The 20,805-nt window shown below is 45.2% G+C and overlaps 2 protein-coding genes across 2 annotated transcripts in view; both read left to right on the top strand.

The window, feature by feature from the left end:
• The window catches only part of FUOM (fucose mutarotase), a 193,375-nt gene extending 184,795 nt beyond the window's left edge, over positions 1-8,580 (top strand). The window contains exon 7 of the transcript XR_010243626.1: positions 7,137-8,580. The gene's annotated coding sequence lies outside the window, so the exon portion shown is untranslated. The remainder of the gene's footprint in view (positions 1-7,136) is intronic.
• Positions 8,581-18,421: 9,841 nt separating this feature from the next.
• The window catches only part of CALY (calcyon neuron specific vesicular protein), a 102,123-nt gene continuing 99,739 nt past the window's right edge, over positions 18,422-20,805 (top strand). The window contains exon 1 of the mRNA XM_063958626.1: positions 18,422-18,529. The gene's annotated coding sequence lies outside the window, so the exon portion shown is untranslated. The remainder of the gene's footprint in view (positions 18,530-20,805) is intronic.

The following is a 20,805-nucleotide window of genomic DNA, read 5'->3' on the forward strand; positions in this document are numbered from 1 at the left end:
TAATATCATTTCAAGACTATAAGACTTTTAGAGTAAAACCTAAAATTCATCCAGCCAAAGTGAAAGTGACAGGGTACACTGGGGAGGAAATTCCTGTGAAAGGTACATGCTTAGTGACACTGAAATATAAGGGACAACAGTTTAAAACATCTCTACTAATTGTGGTTAAAAATGTGCAACGATTCTAGGATTAAGTTCCTGTGAGAAACTAAGCTTGCTAAAGAAAGTTTTTATGGTGACATCACAAGTAGAAGATGACTGCAAATCGATGTTTACAGAATACAGAGACTTGTTTGAAGATCTAGGTTGTTTGCCTGGAGAGCATAAAATAAATATAGACAAGCAAGTTTCTTCAGTGTTACACCCCTGTAAAAAAGTGCCGTGTGCGCTGAGAGAAAAACTGAAACAAGAGTTAAATCGCATGGAAGCCTTGGGTGTGATACAGAAAGTTGATGAGCCTACTGAATAGGTAAGCTCCTTAGTAATTGTTGAAAAGAAAAATGGACAACTCAGAATATGTCTAGACCCCAGAGATTTAAACAAAGCTATTAAATGAGAACATTTCAAACTACCAACCAGAGATGAAATCATGTCGCAATTTGCGGGAGCAAAATGGTTCAGTAAATTGGACGCATTTTCAGGATACTGGCAAATGAAGCTAGATGAGACCAGCTCAAAGCTTTGTACATTTAATACACCAGAAGGTCGATACAGATTTCTTCGACTACCATATGGAATATTGTCTGCTCCAGAAGTATATCACAAAAAGATACACATGATTTTTGAACATATTCCAGGTGTTGAAACAATGATGGATGACATTGTCTGGGGATCTACAAAGGAAGAACATGATTCTAGATTGAGACAAGTAATGGAACTTGTCAAGAAAGTGAATCTAAAGCTAAACAAGGACAAATGTGAATTTGGCATGAATACACTTACCTTTATGGGTGACGTGGTCTCGGATCAAGGTGTAAAACCAGACCCAAGGAAAATATCAGCCATAGTGAACATGGAACGTCCTAACAACAAAGACGACGTCGAAGATTCCTAGGAATGATTACTTACTTAGGAAAGTTATTTCTCAACTCTGAACGAACAGCCTCTCTTAGATGGTTGTTGGACAAAGATAACGAGTGAATGTGGCACATGAACAAGAAGAAAGTTGTCAAAACTTGAAACAGATCATTACAGAGCAACCAGTGCTAAAATTCTTTGATCCTGCGAAAAGAATAAGAATTTCAGCAGATGCTTCGCAATTTGGCTTAGGCTCAGTGTTGTTACAAGAACATGAGGATACATGGCAACCAGTAATCTATGCATCAAGAGCACTGACGAGTGCTGAAACAAGGTATGCTCAGATAGAAAAAAAACTTCTAGCGATCACATATGCATGTGAGCGATTTCATCAGTTTGTGTATGGTCAAACATTTACAGTGGAAACTGACCACAAGCCATTGGTAGCTATCATGACTAAATCATTACATGACTGTCCCATGAGAATTCAACGAATGCTTATCAGACTACAGAAATATGATGTACACTTGCTGTACTGTCCCGGTAAATACGTGTACATTGCTGATACACTTTCTCGTGCTGTGGACAAAAGTGAAGGTTCCAAAAGTCTGATGGATGAAGAGATAGAAGCCTATGTTAATTTGATCGTAGCTTCTCTACCAGTGTCTCTTGCAAGACAAAAACAGATTAGGAATGAAACTGAGGCAAATGACACAATGAAAGTGTTGAAAGATATCATTCTGAAAAGTTGGCCTGCAGAAAAAAATGTGTTCCCGCTGTCTATTCATGATTATTGGATGTACCGCAGTGACCTCACAGTTGTCGATGGTATTATTTACAAAGGCAATAGGTTTGTCATACCTGCATGACTAAGAAAAACTATGCTGTGCAAGATACATGAAAGCCACTTAGGAGAAGAAAAATTTAAGTGGAGAGCACGTGAAGTTATGTGTTGGCCAAGAATGAACCAAGACATAGCACAGACTACAGCTACATGTGAATTATGTCTTACGTATAGACCGAAACAACAAGTCGAGCCACTGAGTCCTCATGCAGTGCCAGAGAGACCGTACCAGAAAGTTGGCACAGATTTGTTTGATTGTAAAGGGAAAACGTACATTGCCGTGACTGATTATTACTCTAACTACCCTGAGGTGAAGACACTACATACAACTACTAGTAAAGCCGTAATCAATTGCATGAAGTCAATCTTTGCAAGGCATGGTGTTCCTATGGAAGTGTTAACTGACAATGGTCCTCAGTTTTCCAGTGCTGAATTTAGACAATTTGCTGATGAGTGGGAATTTGTCCATACTACGTCAAGTCCCCACTTTCCATGCTCAAAAGGGTTGGTGGAAAGTTCAGTAAAAACTGTAAAGAGTCTCATGAAAAAAGCTCAAGAAGGTAAAGAAGATTGCTACAAAAGTCTTCATCTACCGAAGTACACCTTTACAGAATGGACTTTCTCCTGCACAAATGCTGATGGGAAGGAGGATTAGAGCAAATCTCCCGATACATGATGAACTGCTTAATACACATAACTCAGCGTTGGTCAGACTGAGTAAGGAACGTCAACAGGCGAAACAGAAACGAGTTCCATGACAGGCGAGCAAAAAGCTTATCTGATCTAAAATTGGGTGACCAAGTCCGTCTCAGAGATCATGAGAAAGGCATTTGGGTGCAGAAAGGTATTGTGCAAGCACAAGTAGCACCAAGATCTTATACTATACGTACAGAGCGTCGAACGGAAGTAAGAAGAAATCGGGTGGCTTTAAGATCTCAACCTAACCATAATGAAGACAACATGACTGAAGAATACCCTTCATCTGACATGTATGATGATCCTGATAATGGTGAACAAACCACGATTCTAGAAAGGTCCAACATGGTCGATGAAACACAGACTGTGTATGAAAGACCCAAAAGGGAAGTACGCAGACCTGAGAGACTCATTGAAACATGTTAGATGATATTCTCAATATGACGTTGTTAATTGTTGCATTGACGCATACAGGGTTTATCTTTAAAGAAAAGAGGATGTTATGTTAGTGCATTAGAATGCTTAATATTTGTAAACACTCCCTTACTAATATGTATAAGCCTGAATCTTCAGTGATGGTCCCTAGGACCAGAGGGATGCTGGGAAGTGGGTGGTCCAGTGTGCAGTGTGTCTGGAGTTGGTGATGGAATAAAACAGCACAGCAGTGAACTCACATGTCTCTCTGTATCCTTATGACTGGATTTACAAACATATGAACAAAACAAGGCCGACCTCTGCAATTCGTCCAGGTCTAGTTAAGGACCACTTCAGATGCCTGGGTGCGAGAAGTTGTCTCTCACGGGTACACTGTCTCTTTCAAGAGACGTCCTCCTCGCCAGTTCTGCGTGACAGTTATTCCTTTAGATTCCTTCAGATGGTTGTGCGATCCCTCCAGGATACAGGAGTGGTAATGCCTGTACCTCTGTCCCAGAGAGGAAGGGGATACTATTCTACCCTGTTTCTAGTCCCGAAACCCAATGGGTCCTTCAGGCCTATAATCAACCTCAAATCATTGAACAAATTTGTGAGTGTCCAAATTCCGTATGGAAACTCTGCGCTCTATTGTACTGGCCATGGAACCCGAAGACTAAATGGTATCCCTGGACATACAGGATGCTTACCTGTATGTCCAGGGATACCTATTGCCATATCACATCAGCAATATCTGCGGTTTGCTATTGGCAACCTACATTATCAATTCCAGGCTTTGCCATTCACTGGCCACGGCACCTCGGATCTTCACCAAGGACATGGCCGTGATGACTGCCCTTCTCCGTCGTCCGGGAATCAGGATCCTGCCGTATCTGGACGACTTGCTGATCCTGGCGAACTCCCAAGATGTTTACCTCAGTCATCTGGAACTGGCAGTCCAATTCCTACAAGCCCACGGGTGGCTCATCAACTGGAAGAAGTCCTCGATGGTCCCTGCTCGGAGCATGATGCACCTGGGGTCACTGCTGGACACGCACAGCCAAAGACTGTTTCTGTCTCCAGAGAAAGTCCTGAAACTTCAGGACAGGATCAGATACTTCCTTTCTCACCCAAGAGTGTCGATACACTCGGCGATGCAAGTACTAGGCCTCATGGTGTTGGCTTTCGACATGGTAGAGTATGCTCAATTTCATTCCCGCCCTCTGCAGAGGTTAATCCTTTCCAAGTGGGACAGCCTTCCTCATCGGTTCAGGTCTCAAATGATCTCCTTGACTCCGGAGGTTCGTCTGTCACTGAGCTGGTGGCTACAGGACCAACAGTTGAGCAGGGGCCGTCCCTTCTGGATCCCCGACTGGGTCCTACTGACTACAGATACCAGTCTGCGGGGTTGGAGCGCGGTGCTGGAGCAACACTCTCTCTCCAGGGTCGGTGGACCAACGAGGAATGTCTCCTCCCTATAAACATTCTGGAATTGCAGGCAGTGTTCAATGTCTTGACCCTTGCCCTGTCTCTGATACAGGCCTGTTCAAGTAAAATCAGACAACGCCACCACGGTGTCATACATAAATCATCAAGGCGGCACTCGAAGCTGCATGGCATTGATGGAAGTGTCATAAATCCTTAGTTGGGCGGAACGTCATCTGCCAGCAATATCAGCAGTGTTCATTCTCAGAGTCCTCAACTGGGAAGCGGATTTCCTCAGTCGTCAGGATGTACACGCCGGAGAGTGGAGTCTTCATCAGGAAGTCTTACAACTCCTAGTGGACAAGTGGGGTCTCCCAGATGTAGACCTGATGGCGTCTCGACACAATCACAAAGTTCCGGTCTTCGGATCAAGAACAAGGGATCCTCAGGCAGCGTTCGTGGACGCACTGGCAATTCCATGGAACTTTCAGCTGCCATACATGATCCCTCCAGTGTCACTCCTGCCCAGGGTACTACGGAAGTTCAAGCAAGAATGAGGAATACTACTTCTAGTCGCTCCAGCGTGGCCCAGACGGCATTGGTTCTCAGACCTGCCGGGTCTATCGATGGAGCGTCCTCTTCTACTTCCTCAATGGCCAGATCTCCTCATTCAGGACCTGGCCAGGCTGGCTTTGACGGTGTGGCTCTTGAAGCTTCACTCCTGAGGGCCAAATGATTCTCTGAGGCGGTTATCCAAACTGTGCTGAAGGCCCGCAAACCAGCTTTGTCACGGATTTATTATAGGGTCTTGAATTCTTACTTCACCTGGTGTGCTGCTAAGAATTATGATGCATACAAATTCAGAACTGCCAGACTTTTGGCTTTTCTGCAACAAGGCTTAGACTTAGGCCTTCGTCTGGCCTCCCTCAAGGTTCATATATATGCCTTATCGGTGTGGTTTCAGAGGAAAATTGCATCTATTACTGACGTTCATACTTTCACTCAGGGTGTTTTACGGATTCAGCCTCCCTATGTCCCTCCTGTGACTCCTTGGGATCTGTCTGTTGTCTTGAATGCCCTACAAGAGTCTCCATTTGAACCTCTTGAGTCTGTGGACCTTAAATGCCTTACGCTTAAGGTCATGTTTCTGCTGGCTATTGCTTTTGCTAGGAGGGTGTCGGTCTTAGGCGCTTTGTCCTGTCGTCCACCCTTTCTGATTTTTTACCGTGACTGGGCAGTTCTTAGAACTCGCCCCGGTTATCTACCTAAGGTGGTGTCATCTTTCCTTTTTAACCAAGAGATTGTGGTTCCGGCTTTTATCTTATCTGGTTTGTCCTCCAAAGAGCGGTCTTTGGATGTGGTACGGGGTCTCCATATTTACGTGGAGAGGACTGCCTCTCTCAGGAGGTCAGATACCCTTTTTGTACTTTTTGGTTTTCACAAACGTGGCTGCCCTGCGAATAAGCAAACCTTGGCAAGATGGATTAGAATGGTGATTGCACAAGCATATGCACAGGCTGGTCTTCCAGCTCCTGCTGCTATTAAAGCTCATTCTTCTCGGTCTGTTGGACCCTCTTGGGCGGCCCACCGAGGCGCATCCGCTGAACAATTGTGTAAGGCGGCTACGTGGTCCTCAGTGAACATGTTCATTAGGTTCTATGCCTTTGATACCCTCCGCCTCCCAGGATGCTTCCTTTGGACGCCTGGTCTTGTGCCTGCTACGGTGCACGGGAATTGCTTTAGAACATACCCGATGTATTCCCTGTGGAACACAGTGTACCCCGCTGCAAAAAAAGAGATTTATGGTAAACCTACCATAGTTAAATCTCATTCTGCGAGGTACATTGGGTTCCACAGGGCGCCCGCCCTGACGCACTTAGTTTCTTTGGGTTTGTATGGCAGTAGCCGCTGGTCCCTTCTCCTGTCGTGAGAATGTGGTTTTATGTGACTAACATCTGCCTTCTTTTTTACCTGCTACTGCATTGGACTGGTTAAGGAAACTGAGCTCCAGTGTCCGAAGGCGGGGGTGATAGAGAAGGCCATGCAATGCATCCTGGGAACAGTCAAAGCTTTAGCCTGTTGGTGCCTCTGGATCAAGATCCAACTCTACACCCTGATGTATTCCCTGTGGAACCCAGTGTACCTCACAGAAAGAGATTTAACTATGGTAAGTCTACCATAAAACTCCTTATCCACCTCCTTGTTTGGGTGAGACAAGTGTGCTGAAGAGGGGAAAATCATCACTTTCTGAAAAATTGTCTTCTCAAAAAGCCCAGTTTTTCGGAAGTGATAATTTTCTCATGGGGGCATAATGAGTATTGAAAACTAAAAATTCTCATTGCACAATTTATTTATGATGAATATGCCTTGTAATAACTGTTATAGCATCACTAGACTGCTTTTCTTGGGCTTTTTATAGACACATCTTTTTTTTTTGTACTTCCTATGAGAAAACTTTTAGTATTATATAGTATTCTACAAAATGTTATCTTTTTTTTATTAATATTGTTATTATTATTATTATTATTATGAACCTTTATATTGCGCAACAAGGGTTCTGCAGCGCAATACATAGTACATAAGCAGAAACTGTTTGAACAAAACAAGTGTGGCAGTAGGTGCAGTGTGCTACAAAGGAACCAGAGGTGTTCCGTTAATTCTGTTAAACCCAGTCATGCATTTGGAGGATAGGAAATGTGTGCCTTATCTGCTTGATTAACTTCTCTTCTTTTCTCTCCTGCAGTTTGTTGCAGCTGAAGGCATGTGACTAATCAAACAGAGCAGCTGTGAGGAACGCCCTTAAGAAGACAAAGTGGGAGTGTTGTTTTCCTGTAGTATGGGAAGGGGAGGAGTTTAAGGTATAAAAAGAGTGTCGGGGATGGGGGGAGTTACCTTGATTACCAATGCTGGACAAGCTGACTGGTGACTAGGGAGAAGGTTTCAGTTAGTGCTAGGGCTGTCTGAGAGCTTCTTTGAGGAGCTGGGACGCCTTGTATGAACACTAACTATGACGGAAACTAGTCTGCGGTAATACTGGGGGGAAAAATGTAGTGCACATGTCCACAGTCAGTGTGTGCTTCGTTTTCACACAAGAAAAAAGGCTTACAGTACAACACATTGTAGAGCATGGACTACAGGATTTATAAACATTTCTGCATCAACAGTCACAATACTCAAAAAAGCAGAGCCAGATGCACCAAAAGGTTTGGTGTTGCTTGTAAAGAAAGTTGACCCTGGTCACCGGTAAATCATCAGGAAGGCCTATTACCTGTGAGGGGGGGCAGATTAGCCATAGGGCTCACAGGAAAGATTCCTGGTGGGCAGACGTGTCTGTGGGACATGTTTGTTGGCATATGGTCCCACCCCCAACATGACAGACAGTTCATCGTCACACATACACTGCATTGTCCCCATTCATTCTGTTATTCCATCTCTGCAGTACAGTGACACTGCCATCAAGTGATGCTGCCATGGCTACACGCCAAGTAATACCTCTGGTGCAGCCCATTTCAGGCCTCATCTACTACATTTTCCAGGGCCATTTGTACTTCCTAATCTGTCCCTGCAGCCTTCACTACCAGCAGGCAGAGAAGGCTGTGCAGGAGCAGGGAAACCTGCGCAACACTATGGCAACATAATGTTATTATGTTTTGGGTTTTTTTCCCCAGGCAGATTGCATTTCCCAATTCAAGTATGGAAATGCAATCTGGAATGTGAATTTATGGGCTTGGAGGAGAATTTTGCTAATTCTCCTTCAATTGCCCTTTAGCACATTTTGGTGATATTAGAACACACTTTTTTACATTATTTGAGTACAAATCATTTTAATAAATAAACAAATAACTGCAGAAAAAGTTGTAAGGAACGTTGTAAGTGTATCCAACAAGTATCAGGCCCTACGTGGAGGGATCCCCCCCCCTCGACAGACTTCACCCCTTCAGACCCTGCTCCCATTTGCGCTGCTTTCATACATTTCCTGCCTGGTTTTCCATCCCAATTCACCCTTGCCAGTGAGCTAGGGTTACATGCTTGATAAGTAATAGCTAGAATGTGATTGGTTGCTATGGGCAGCTTCTCAATCTATCCTCTTTAGAAGGTGTGATGCATTTCCTCCTATATATTTCCCAATCCAAAAGTCTTAGTTTTACTTAAAAAAATAAATTAAAATCCAAAAAACTAAAATCCAATTGCCAACTCTGTCTTCATTACATTACCTCCAATGTGGATTATTTTCAAGAAAAGCACAAATGTGCAGGAAAACAGAAAAAGTATTCAAATCAATCAGCTGTTTTGGTCTATTAAAATAACCCGCTCATTAATAAAATGTAATCATGGGTTCCTTGAAATGTTTTAGTGGTCCTAGCGTTTTATGTTTGACCCCTAGTAGATGCCCTGTATACTGTTCAGAGTATGCTGGATTTGGCGCATACACACTGAAACCCACATAGGCATCACTGGTTTCCGGTGTATAGCACATAAGACACAATTGCAGGAAGTGCCCTTATAAATAGTACCAAGCATACTAAATCAACTGTATATGGATCAGTGTCTTTTGGTTGTATTATACACTGCACTGTCCACTGTGTTTTTTCATTTATACTTTGCTATGAATTACTAATTTTGTATCTACACTCTAGCAGACAGAGCCGGCCATAGGTATAGGCAAACTAGGCAATTGCCTAGGGCATTTGATATGCCTAGGGGTATCAGCAGCTTCTGTTGATTAAAATGATATGCGGCGTGCCTATATTCTGCGTGTAGCATTTCATATGCAGATACAGCCACAGTCTCACACAGTATATAGGCATGCTGCATATCATTTTAATCAGCAGAAGCTGCTTGTGCATCCTAGCCACATAGCAATGCAAATAAGATGCATTTTCATTAAAAAGGTGCCCAACGTTAGCATTGAGGCAGGATTAATGAGGACACATCTGTATCCAAGCAGAGGCAGAGGTCACAGTGTTAGTGGCAGTGTGAGTGCTGTGTGCGGGTGGGTTGGTTGTGCAGTAGTGTTCGGAATATGTGTAAGGAGCATTATGTGTGTCATGTAAAAATGCATTAATAATGTACAACATATGTGTAAGGGGCACTATGTGTGTCATGTGTATAAGGGTATTAATAATGTGCGGCATATGTGTAAGGGGCATTATGTGTAAAAGGGCATTAATAAAGGTTGTCATAATGTGTAAGGCGCATTATGTTTATAAGGACATTAATAATGTGTCTCATATGTGTAAGGGGCATTACTCTGTGGCATTATGTGTATAAGGTGTTCTACTATGTGGCGTGGCATAGCGTACAGTAAGGGCACTACTGTGTCGTCTAATGTGAATAAAGAGCAATAGGGTGTGGTGTAATGTGAATAAGGAGCAATTCAGCGTGATGTGAATAAGGGGCTCTACTGTGAGGAGTAACGTTTATAAGGTAAAGTGATACTACTGTGGGATGTAATGTGAATTATGGACACTATCGCATGATCAAATGTGAATAAAGTTGCAGTACTGTGTGGCGTAATTGGAATTGGGGTTACTATTGTGTGGCCATGCCCCTTGCCAGCAAAAATACACCCCTTTTTGGGCTGAGCGCCAAATGTGCGAACTGTTCCTATTTAAAATATAGGGGGTACAAACACCAAAATAAGGACTGTTATGGGTGAGGGGTGATGGTGCTGGGAAAGAGGTGCAAGGTCAGAGGCGCAACCAGTGGTGGTGCTAGGGGGCACCAGGCAAAATCTTGCCTAGGGCATGATATTGGTTAGGGCCTGCTCTGCTAGCAGAGAGGGAATCATTTGCAGTCTTGCAATTTGTACCAGGGTTTTCAAAACCATCAGTGAGAGCTGGGAGACTGTTCATTTTGCAGAGGCCTTTATGTGATACTACTCCCATTAATGAGAGCTGGGAAACTGCATACCTCCCAACTGTCCCGATTTTCATGGGACAGTCAAGTTTTTTTGGGACTGTCCCGCTGTTCCACCTCAGGGCCGCAGTGACCTGCGGTGGTGGTGGGGAGGGAGGAGTTGGGAGGTTCCTGCACTCACTGCTGTCAGAGGAGAATAGACACTGGGGGTCATTCCGAGTTGATCGCTCACTAGCTATTATTTGCAGCGCTGCGATCAGATAGTCGCTGCCTGTGGGGGAGTGTATTTAAGTGTGCGAACGCTTGTGCAGCCGAGCAGTACAAAAACAGTTTGTGCAGTTTCTGAGTAGGTCTGAACTTACTCAGCCGCTGCGAACACTTCAGCCTGTCCGGTCCCGGAATTCACGTCAGACACCTGCCCTGCAAACGCTTGGACACGCCTGCGTTTTTCCAACCACTCCCTGAAAACGGTCAGTTGACACCCATAAACGCCTTCTTCCTGTCAATCTTCTTGCGATCGGCTGTGCGAATGGATTCTTTGTTAACTCCATAGCGGTGCATACGCATGCGCAGTTTTGCAGAGTTTTGACCTGATCGCACAGCAGCGAAAAAAATCTAGCGTGCGATCAGGTCGGAATGACCCCCCACTGTGCGCATGCGCACAGCGTCTATTCAGTGGAGACAGAGGTAGAGGGGGCATGAATGAGCTCACAGAGCGCAGGGCATGCCCCCTCAGTGACGAAAATGGGGGCATGGCTCACGATCGCGGCACTCACAGGTCATGCCTCCTTTTCAAAATCGGGTTTTGCCACGCAAGTGTCCCTCTTTCACTCTGCAAAAAGTAGTCTCCTTCCTCCCAACATTCTGCAGAGGCCTGTATGTGATACTGCACCCATTAAAAATAAAATTCTTCCATTCCAGATACCATTCAGTATACTCTGCCAGAGACTGTATCTAACTGACAAATCAGTTATTCAGGGACTTGTTTTAGAATTGTTCAGTATGATTTACCTACCGTCAAGATACCGACAGTGGCATCACGGCCACCAGTATGCCGACAGCGGGGGAAAGGGGAAAGATTCCCCTTGCAGGCTCGCTGCGCTCACCACAGGTTCTATTCCGTCACGTGTGTTAGGCGCCGAGGGTCCGCTCGTCAGTGCGGCCCGGCGCCTAGCAACCAGGGACGCCGTACGCGGACAGCCGCCGGCTCCCTGGCAACGCTAGACGCCGGGCGCACGGAGCCGCACAGACCCTAGCAACGGGGACGCCACTGTCGGACCGCGTTCCCCGTTGCTGGGTCCAAAGTTAATTACCACACTTGTTTCCCGGCCGTGCAGTATGGCAGCTGCACGGCATGTTTGTAATTAGCCCTGTCTGGCACCTGATTGGAGGGCTTCCATTTAAAGGCACTCTCAGGACTTCTCACAGACGCCGGTAATAGCTTCCTGTTTGCTGTATCTGTTGCAGAGAGTGTTTCCAGTCCTGCTCTTTCCGGTCGTTCCTGTCCTCAGTGGTCCAGTACTCGGAAGTTGTCATCTGTTCCTGGAGTCCTGACCGAGCACCTTTAACATCCTGTGGTGTTCGTGAGTCGCGGCGTAGCCGTGTGTTGCGGCTTGACCGCTTACTATTTATTATTTGTTATATTGAATCTCGGAGCTTTTGCGGAGGATTCCGCTCCCACAAATCCACTCTGGTATCCAGCGGTGCTGGGTAGGAGTAACGGATTAGTGGATTTTGGTTGTCCTTTTCCCTGGCGGTTTGTCCGCACATACTTCTGGTTTAAGTTTAGTTAGCTTGTAGCCCCTGGCCTGGTTGTTTAGTCAGAGGGCCCCTTGTTATCACCCTGTCTCGGATTTCCCTTTGTCTCCCATTAAGACCTGAGGGGGCATCGGAGTTGGGCAGACATAATCCGCCCTTCAAACGCGGCTGCCATGGGCTCAAGCAACCATAGTCTCGCAGGGGATTTCTGATAACACGGGCGAGACAACGGAGTTAGGGCGCCAGGGGTTACTAGGCTTTCCTGCTCCCGTAACCAGCATTCCCTTCCAGTACTCTGGCCTTTGTCATAAGATCTCCTCTGGTCAGAAGTACTGGAATCATAACATTATTACCGGCCACACCAAAACTTAAAATTAAACAAGGTTTGATTTTTTCCCTTATTTCAGTTTGGAAGATTTGTCGGCCTCATGAATCCCACTGGTTTAGGGCCAAATCCTGGCCAGCTTCTAGTTAGCCAGATTCAAGAACTTACTCAGATGGTTCAGGATCTTTCCCTTCGGGTGAAGTCGCAGGAAGATCTTTTACGGACTTCCCCGAGGGTCGTCCCTGAACCGAAAATGCATTTGCCTGACCATTTTTCTGGTGATAGGAAGCAGTTTTTTAATTTTAAAGAGTCTTGTAAACTTTATTTTCGCTTAAGACCAATCTCCTCAGGTACGGAATCTCAGCGGGTCGGAATTATTATTTCTTTACTTCAGGGGGATCCCCAGACCTGGGCTTTTGGTTTAAGAACAGAGGATCCGGCATTATTGTCTGTAGACGCCTTTCTGGGGTCTTTAGGGCTTTTGTATGATGACCCTGATAGAGAGGCATCCGCCGAGAGTCAGTTGCGTGCTCTCAGACAGGGTAGGAATCCCGCAGAGATTTATTGTACGGAGTTTCGCCGTTGGTCGAACGACTGTGGCTGGAATGACCCCGCCCTGCGCAGTCAGTTTCACCTCGGCTTATCTGAGTCTATAAAAGACAGTCTCCTTCAGTATCCCGCTCCTGAGACTCTCGATAAACTCATGGAGCTTTCTATTAAGATTGATCGTCGTCTCAGAGAGCGGAGGGCTGAAAAAGGAGCACCTGTCGGGTCTTCTCCTTGTGTTTTTTCCATTCCTGTGGACTTAGAGGAGCCCATGCAGATGGGTCTCTCCAAGCTGTCTCCTGAAGAAAGAACCAGAAGGCAAAATGCTGGTCTTTGTTTGTACTGTGGGGGTAAGGGACATTTTGCCCGTAATTGTCCGAACAAGTCGGGAAACGCCTCGACCAAGTGAATTGTGAGGGGGTTCACTTTGGTCTGCAGCTTATCTCCTCGAATAATTCCCTGTTAGTCCCAGCTAAAGTTTCCTTTGGCAGCCTCTGTTCTTCGGTGTCGGCTTTTGTTGACAGTGGAGCTGCAGGGAACTTTATGGACTTAACGTGGGCCAAGGCCTTAGGTATTCCTCAGTTAACCTTGGGTAGGCGTATCACCATGCATGGTTTAGATGGGAGTCCCTTGTCCAATGGGGTTATTTCCCTCTGTACACCCCCTGTTCTACTTTCGGTAGGAGCTCTTCATTCCGAAAAGATTGAATTTTTCCTTACCCATTGCCCTGCAGTTCCAGTGGTTCTGGGTCACCCTTGGCTGGCCTTTCATAATCCCATCATTGATTGGCAGTCGGGGGAGATCTCACAATGGGGTACCATCTGTAATAAGGAATGTATTACGTTTCCCATCAGAATAGCTGTTGCCATTCCCGAACCCATTCCTGTGGAATACCAGGATTTTGTTGATGTATTTTCCAAGGGCAATGCAGACATTCTGCCTCCCCATCGGCCTTATGATTGTGCTATTGAGCTAATTCCTGGTGCCACATTGCCAAAGGGAAGGTTATATGCATTGTCCGGACCAGAAACTGTGGCCATGAATGAGTATGTTAAAGAGAGCCTAGGGAAAGGATTTATCAGGCCATCTAAATCCCCGTTAAGTGCAGGCTTCTTCTTTGTGGAGAAGAAAGATGGATCACTCAGACCTTGCATTGACTTTAGAGCCTTGAATAAGATCTCAGTAAAAAATACTTACCCTTTGCCGCTGATTTCTGTCCTCTTTGATCAGCTACGTTCGGCTGTGATTTTTTCTAAGATTGACCTGAGAGGAGCATATAACCTCATCCGAATCAAGTCAGGAGATGAGTGGAAAACGGCATTCAGTACTCAGTCGGGTCACTACGAGTATCTGGTTATGCCATTCGGCCTGTCTAACGCTCCTGCAGTTTTCCAGGATCTCATTAACGACGTGCTCCGTGATTTTCTTGGAAGATTCGTGGTCGTTTACTTAGACGATATCTTGATCTATTCTGACTCTATTGAACAACATGTTACCCAGGTGCGTCAGGTTCTTCAAAAATTACGTGAAAATCACCTATATGCCAAGCTGGAGAAGTGTGAGTTTCATGTCACGGAGGTATCCTTTTTGGGGTACATTATTTCCCCTCGGGGATTCTGTATGGAACCAAAGAAGCTCCAAGCCATCCTTAGTTGGGCGCAACCCACCAACTTAAAAGCAATTCAGCGCTTTTTAGGGTTTGCGAATTATTATAGAAGATTTATTCATTCTTTTTCCGACCTGGTTGCCTCCATTGTGGCACTTACTAAGAAGGGAGCGGATCCAACCAGTTGGTCTCGTGAAGCTGAGTTATCTTTTCAGGCCTTGAAACAAGCCTTTGTCTCAGCCCCAGTCCTCAGACATCCCAACCCAGAATTGCCTTTCATTGTTGAGGTTGATGCCTCGGAGGTTGGAGTAGGGGCTATCCTGTCTCAGAAGGATCCGGACTCTCTAGAATTACATCCTTGTGCCTTTATGTCCAGGAAATTCTCATCTGCTGAATCCAACTACGATGTTGGTAACCGGGAATTACTGGCTATTAAATGGGCTTTCGAGGAGTGGAGGCATTGGCTTGAGGGAGCAACACATACCATTTCAGTTTTGACTGATCACAAAAATCTTCAGTACATCGAATCAGCTAAACGGCTGAATGCCCGGCAGGCTCGTTGGGCTTTATTTTTTACTCGTTTCAAGTTCATTATCACCTTCAGGCCAGGTTCCAAGAATACCAAGGTGGATGCCCTATCACGCAGTTTTCTTCCAGTTCATGATAACAGTCCTGTTACTCCCATACTTCCGTCTTCAGTCATTCGGGCAGGCCTCACACAAGATTTATTTACCCAGTTAAAGCAGCTTCAAAATCAAGCTCCTGGAAATACTCCTGCTGGTCGTCTTTATGTCCCTGAGTTTTTGAGAGCAACTGTTTTGACTGAGTTTCATGATAGCAAAGTTGCCGGGCATCCGGGGATCTCTAAGACTTTGGAATTAGTCTCCCGCTCAGTATGGTGGCCTGGTCTTTCTAAAGACATTAAGGAGTTTGTTTTTTCTTGTCAGGTCTGTGCACAGCATAAAGTTCCCCGTTCCTTGCCTATCGGGCAACTTATGCCCTTGAATGTTCCTCTCAGGCCATGGTCTCATATTTCCATGGATTTTGTGGTAGACCTCCCTCTGTCAGCCGGATGCCGAGTCATATGGGTAGTAGTGGACCGTTTTAGCAAAATGGCCCATTTCATTGCTCTTCCCCGACTGCCATCTGCCCAGGGATTGGCAGTTTTGTTCCTCCGTCATGTTTTCAGACTCCATGGGTTACCTACTGATATTGTTTCTGATCGGGGTCCACAATTCATTGCACAATTTTGGAAGTCTTTTTGTGCCTCATTAAAGATGAAATTGTCTTTGACGTCTGGCTACCATCCCCAATCCAACGGGCAGACTGAGCGAGTTAATCAATCATTAAAACAGTATTTGCGTTTGTACTCAGCCAAACTCCAAAATGATTGGTCTGAGTTTCTTCCTTTGGCGGAGTTTGCTTACAACAATTCCTGTCATTCCTCCACCAATGTGTCTCCATTCTTTACAGTTTTTGGTTTTCACCCCAGAGCTAATTCCTTTTTTCAACATTCCTCTGTCTCCTCGATAACCTTAACCTCTCATCTCAGACTCATTTGGAGAAAAGTGCACCTTGCTCTCAGAAAAGCGGCATTTCGGGAGAAAAATTTTTCTGACAGGCTCCGGCGGCCTTGCACTTTTAAGGTAGGAGATAGGGTATGGTTGTCGACTCGCAACATTAAAATTCGACAAACCTCAGCCAGATTGGGTCCCAAATTTATTGGACCATTTCATATTATTAAAAAAATCAATCCAGTTGCTTTCCGGTTACGTTTACCAAGAGCTCTCCGGATCGGAAATACGTTCCATTGCTCCTTGTTGAAACCATACGTTTCTTCCAGTAGATTTCCTCGAAAGATTTCTCAGGGGAAATCACCAGTAGATGTACAGGGTCATCAGGAGTTCTTGGTGGAGAAGGTTCTTGATTCCAAGTTGTCCCGGGGTCGGCTTTATTTTCTGGTACACTGGAGAGGTTATGGTCCAGAAGAAAGGTCTTGGGTCCTGGATAAGGATCTCCATGCCCCGAGGCTCAAGAGGGCATTTTTTCGAGAATTTCCTCGGAAACCTGGCTTTAGGGGTTCCTTGACCCCTCCTCAAGGGGGGGGTACTGTTAGGCGCCGAGGGTCCGCTCGTCAGTGCGGCCCGGCGCCTAGCAACCAGGGACGCCGTACGCGGACAGCCGCCGGCTCCCTGGCAACGCTAGACGCCGGGCGCACGGAGCCGCACAGACCCTAGCAACGGGGACGCCACTGTCGGACCGCGTTCCCCGTTGCTGGGTCCAAAGTTAATTACCACACTTGTTTCCCGGCCGTGCAGTATGGCAGCTGCACGGCATGTTTGTAATTAGCCCTGTCTGGCACCTGATTGGAGGGCTTCCATTTAAAGGCACTCTCAGGACTTCTCACAGACGCCGGTAATAGCTTCCTGTTTGCTGTATCTGTTGCAGAGAGTGTTTCCAGTCCTGCTCTTTCCGGTCGTTCCTGTCCTCAGTGGTCCAGTACTCGGAAGTTGTCATCTGTTCCTGGAGTCCTGACCGAGCACCTTTAACATCCTGTGGTGTTCGTGAGTCGCGGCGTAGCCGTGTGTTGCGGCTTGACCGCTTACTATTTATTATTTGTTATATTGAATCTCGGAGCTTTTGCGGAGGATTCCGCTCCCACAAATCCACTCTGGTATCCAGCGGTGCTGGGTAGGAGTAACGGATTAGTGGATTTTGGTTGTCCTTTTCCCTGGCGGTTTGTCCGCACATACTTCTGGTTTAAGTTTAGTTAGCTTGTAGCCCCTGGCCTGGTTGTTTAGTCAGAGGGCCCCTTGTTATCACCCTGTCTCGGATTTCCCTTTGTCTCCCATTAAGACCTGAGGGGGCATCGGAGTTGGGCAGACATAATCCGCCCTTCAAACGCGGCTGCCATGGGCTCAAGCAACCATAGTCTCGCAGGGGATTTCTGATAACACGGGCGAGACAACGGAGTTAGGGCGCCAGGGGTTACTAGGCTTTCCTGCTCCCGTAACCAGCATTCCCTTCCAGTACTCTGGCCTTTGTCATAAGATCTCCTCTGGTCAGAAGTACTGGAATCATAACAACGTGGGTGTCATGGACACCCATGACTGGGAATAGTCCTGTTGCGCCGGCATCACAGCGTCTGTATCCTGACCGCTGGGATCCCAACAGCCAGAAAATTAAACGTATACCCCCACAGGTACTGTATGAACATGATTGATATTAGAGCTTTATTTCATAACCTACCCAAAGCCGTGAATGTGACCAACATTGTCACAAAACACACATAAGACAATCAGGTGAAGCCTATTGGTGACCTACATGCATGTTGTCTAATCTAAAGCTGGGTACACGCTATACAATTTGTCATGCAATATGATGCCTGCCAGAACTCTGCACGGCCATAGTGTAGTGTGTACACGTGATTCATCGTATGATGAATTGTGTGGTCACATCGTCTGATCTGATGTGCTGCACATGAGATGCAATATACAATGCGGTGTGGTTACATTAATCATGTAATGATATTTTGTGTCATTCAATGGAAGATCAATGCAGTGCGTACCCAGCATATGAGTATCCTGGATGGAACATTTTTGAAAACCACTGCCATGTTCCCTACAGATTGTAATCTCTGATTAGCTGTGCTGCTCTCATCACAATTATTATTATTTTGTATATTCCATTGTTCATAATTACCATTCCCAACTGGGAGCCTATTGATTGCTTTAAATACAGTTGATATAATATTGCATAATTATAGAGTGGCATGTTATGTGACACTGCATATTTGCAGCATAATTAAGACTGCACATTATTATGTCTCAGGGATGCTGTAGCAAGGCTTTGCTGTCTTTGTCAGGTTTATAAAAAAAAACGTTTTCTGTAAGCCCACCCTTTGGGAGACAGCCTAAGAAAACGTCACCTTGGCAACAGGCACCGTCAGATTCTGCACAGACACACACACACGCACACACATACATACTGACAGGAGCACCCGATCCTCCACCGCGGCTGTGTCACTATACCGGAGCGAGAGGTAATAAGGGGACATGGTGATATATATATATATGTTAACCCTTTGTCTGCAATTTGTGTTATGTAATGTATTCAACCTCCCCTCCCCTCAAAAGTCTCCATCTCTTGTATGAAAGAATTAATTAATTGTCTCTTTTGAGTGTGACCTGATCTTTTGATGTTGGCATTTCACCTTCCATTAACCCCTTTCTTGCAGGTAGCAATGCAAGCTAATGAAAAAACAATATACACATCCATATGTCGTATACTATATGTGGTAGTAGAAGGTTTAAGCGATTTGAAATACACTTGCTTTATTTTCCTTTTTTTTTTTTTTTTTTTATCCTTGTGATTAATGTTTCCTTTGTGGACAGATAATACTTATTAGAAATTGAGCTTATGCGAAAACAATAACCAAAAAAGTATGCTAACTACGTACCTGTCAGACTAGAAAATCTACATTGCTGTTTCAGGAACAAAGCATTACAAAAAAGATGCCTATCAAAGCTTTCTGAACAACATCAGCCCTTCTGTAGATCTATGGGGTCAAAAATTGGGTTATCAGTGATCGAGAGCTGTGTGTTATATAATTTAATCACATCGTCATTGTGTTATGAGAGAGGAAAATGCAATAGATGTCTTTGCTTGCCTGGGAAAGGATGTTTTTGCCTCTTATTTTAGTGTATAGGGGTATTGTTCTACATCTGCAGCGTTTACATAGGTGCATGTAACATGATGTCATCCCAAATCCTGTGTGCCTTTCCCTGGTACCAGAACAAGCACACTGCATCTTTTCATTCCCTGCTGCTCGAGATGCTAAACATTGGCTGATTTGCTAATGATGTAATTAGCTGCTGTACACCAAACAAATATTACTTGTCGATATACTTATTATTTAGGAAGCAAGATTTCAATGTGTATTACTGAAATGAATAGTACTGTTTATATTTCTTACTGTATGCTGAATGGATTTGCCTGTTGGACCATAGCTGTCTGGTTTCCACGAGAGCCATGGTTACTGTATCTCACCACAAAACATTCTCTAAGACTGCAGCTGTTCGGAGACAGGCCCTTGTTCTAAGCATCCTATAGTGCACTGCTTATAAACTCGACCACAGACCGCACAAATGTGGCTTGGTTTGTTGTTCTCCCAAAAAGACTGGAAAATGTACCAAATTTGTTATTTACTGTACTCACCTGTGTCTCTGTGAAAAAAAACTAGTGATGAGCGGATTCGGTTTTACTCGGTTCTCAAAACTGCATCTTATTGGCTCACGGATGTCACGTGTTTTGGATAGCCAATAAGATGCCGTTTTGAGAACCGAGTAAAACCGAATCCGCTCATCACTAAAAAAACCCTCATAAAAGGCTGCTGTAAAGAAAAGCTAGTTGCTTTAATGCATCAAACTATTGCTTGCGAAATGTGATGCTTGGCGTAGTGAAGTTTATAAAGTACAGCAGGTGTTTTGTAACAGTACCAAGAGGCCCAGGGATATACTAAGAACTGGGGAAGCCTGTATACATGAAGCATCTCTCTGGGTCTGTGGAAATGTGCTACCTGTATGGTACAGCAGTTGTGTCTATAACCCCTTCAGTTAGTGTATGTAGATGTGACGTTGACTGCGGGCGGGAGGGTAGTTCCATGCCCTTAAAGCACTGTTATTTTTATGTCCCATATGTAGGATTTTACATGTTATTTGTACACCAACAGTAGAAACTTGTACCCTCACAGGCTCGCTTTGCTCACCATGCTTCAGGCATGGTGGCTCGCTCCGCTCTGCACTCCACAGTTTACTAATACCAATGGATGATGATGTCAGAGGGTACATTACCTGCAGGGGATCTAGCCGCTGCCATACAGCAGCTCCCTATGTTTCTCCTATGGTGCCATGTTTCCGGTGATAAATTCAGAGAGCTGGCGCATGTGCAGAAGAGAGCAAAGAACCTGGCACAGTGCAGGAGTCTTGGATAGCTTCCGTGCGATGCCTTCTTTCTCAAAACATCACTAAAAAAATGGCGCTGCGAGAAAAGCATAGGGAGCCATAAGAAGTTTTTTCCTGTTCATTCGAAACCAGCTCAATGGGGTTTAAGTTTGGAGACTGAGCTGGCCATTCTATTTCTGTCATATGAAGCCTATCATCTTGTTCTTTTCCTTGAAGGTAGTTCTGACATAGGCCCTCATTCAGGTTGTATCGCAAATCCCGGTTCAACTGCAATAATTACAATGATGCTCCGTCTTAATTTCCAAGACTGAGTGTTGTGGGGGTGGTGGCTTCCGAATGGGGGCGTGGCGACGGC

Source organism: Pseudophryne corroboree, chromosome 3 (assembly GCF_028390025.1).
Source record: "Pseudophryne corroboree isolate aPseCor3 chromosome 3, aPseCor3.hap2, whole genome shotgun sequence".
NCBI classification, from domain to species: Eukaryota; Metazoa; Chordata; class Amphibia; order Anura; family Myobatrachidae; genus Pseudophryne; species Pseudophryne corroboree.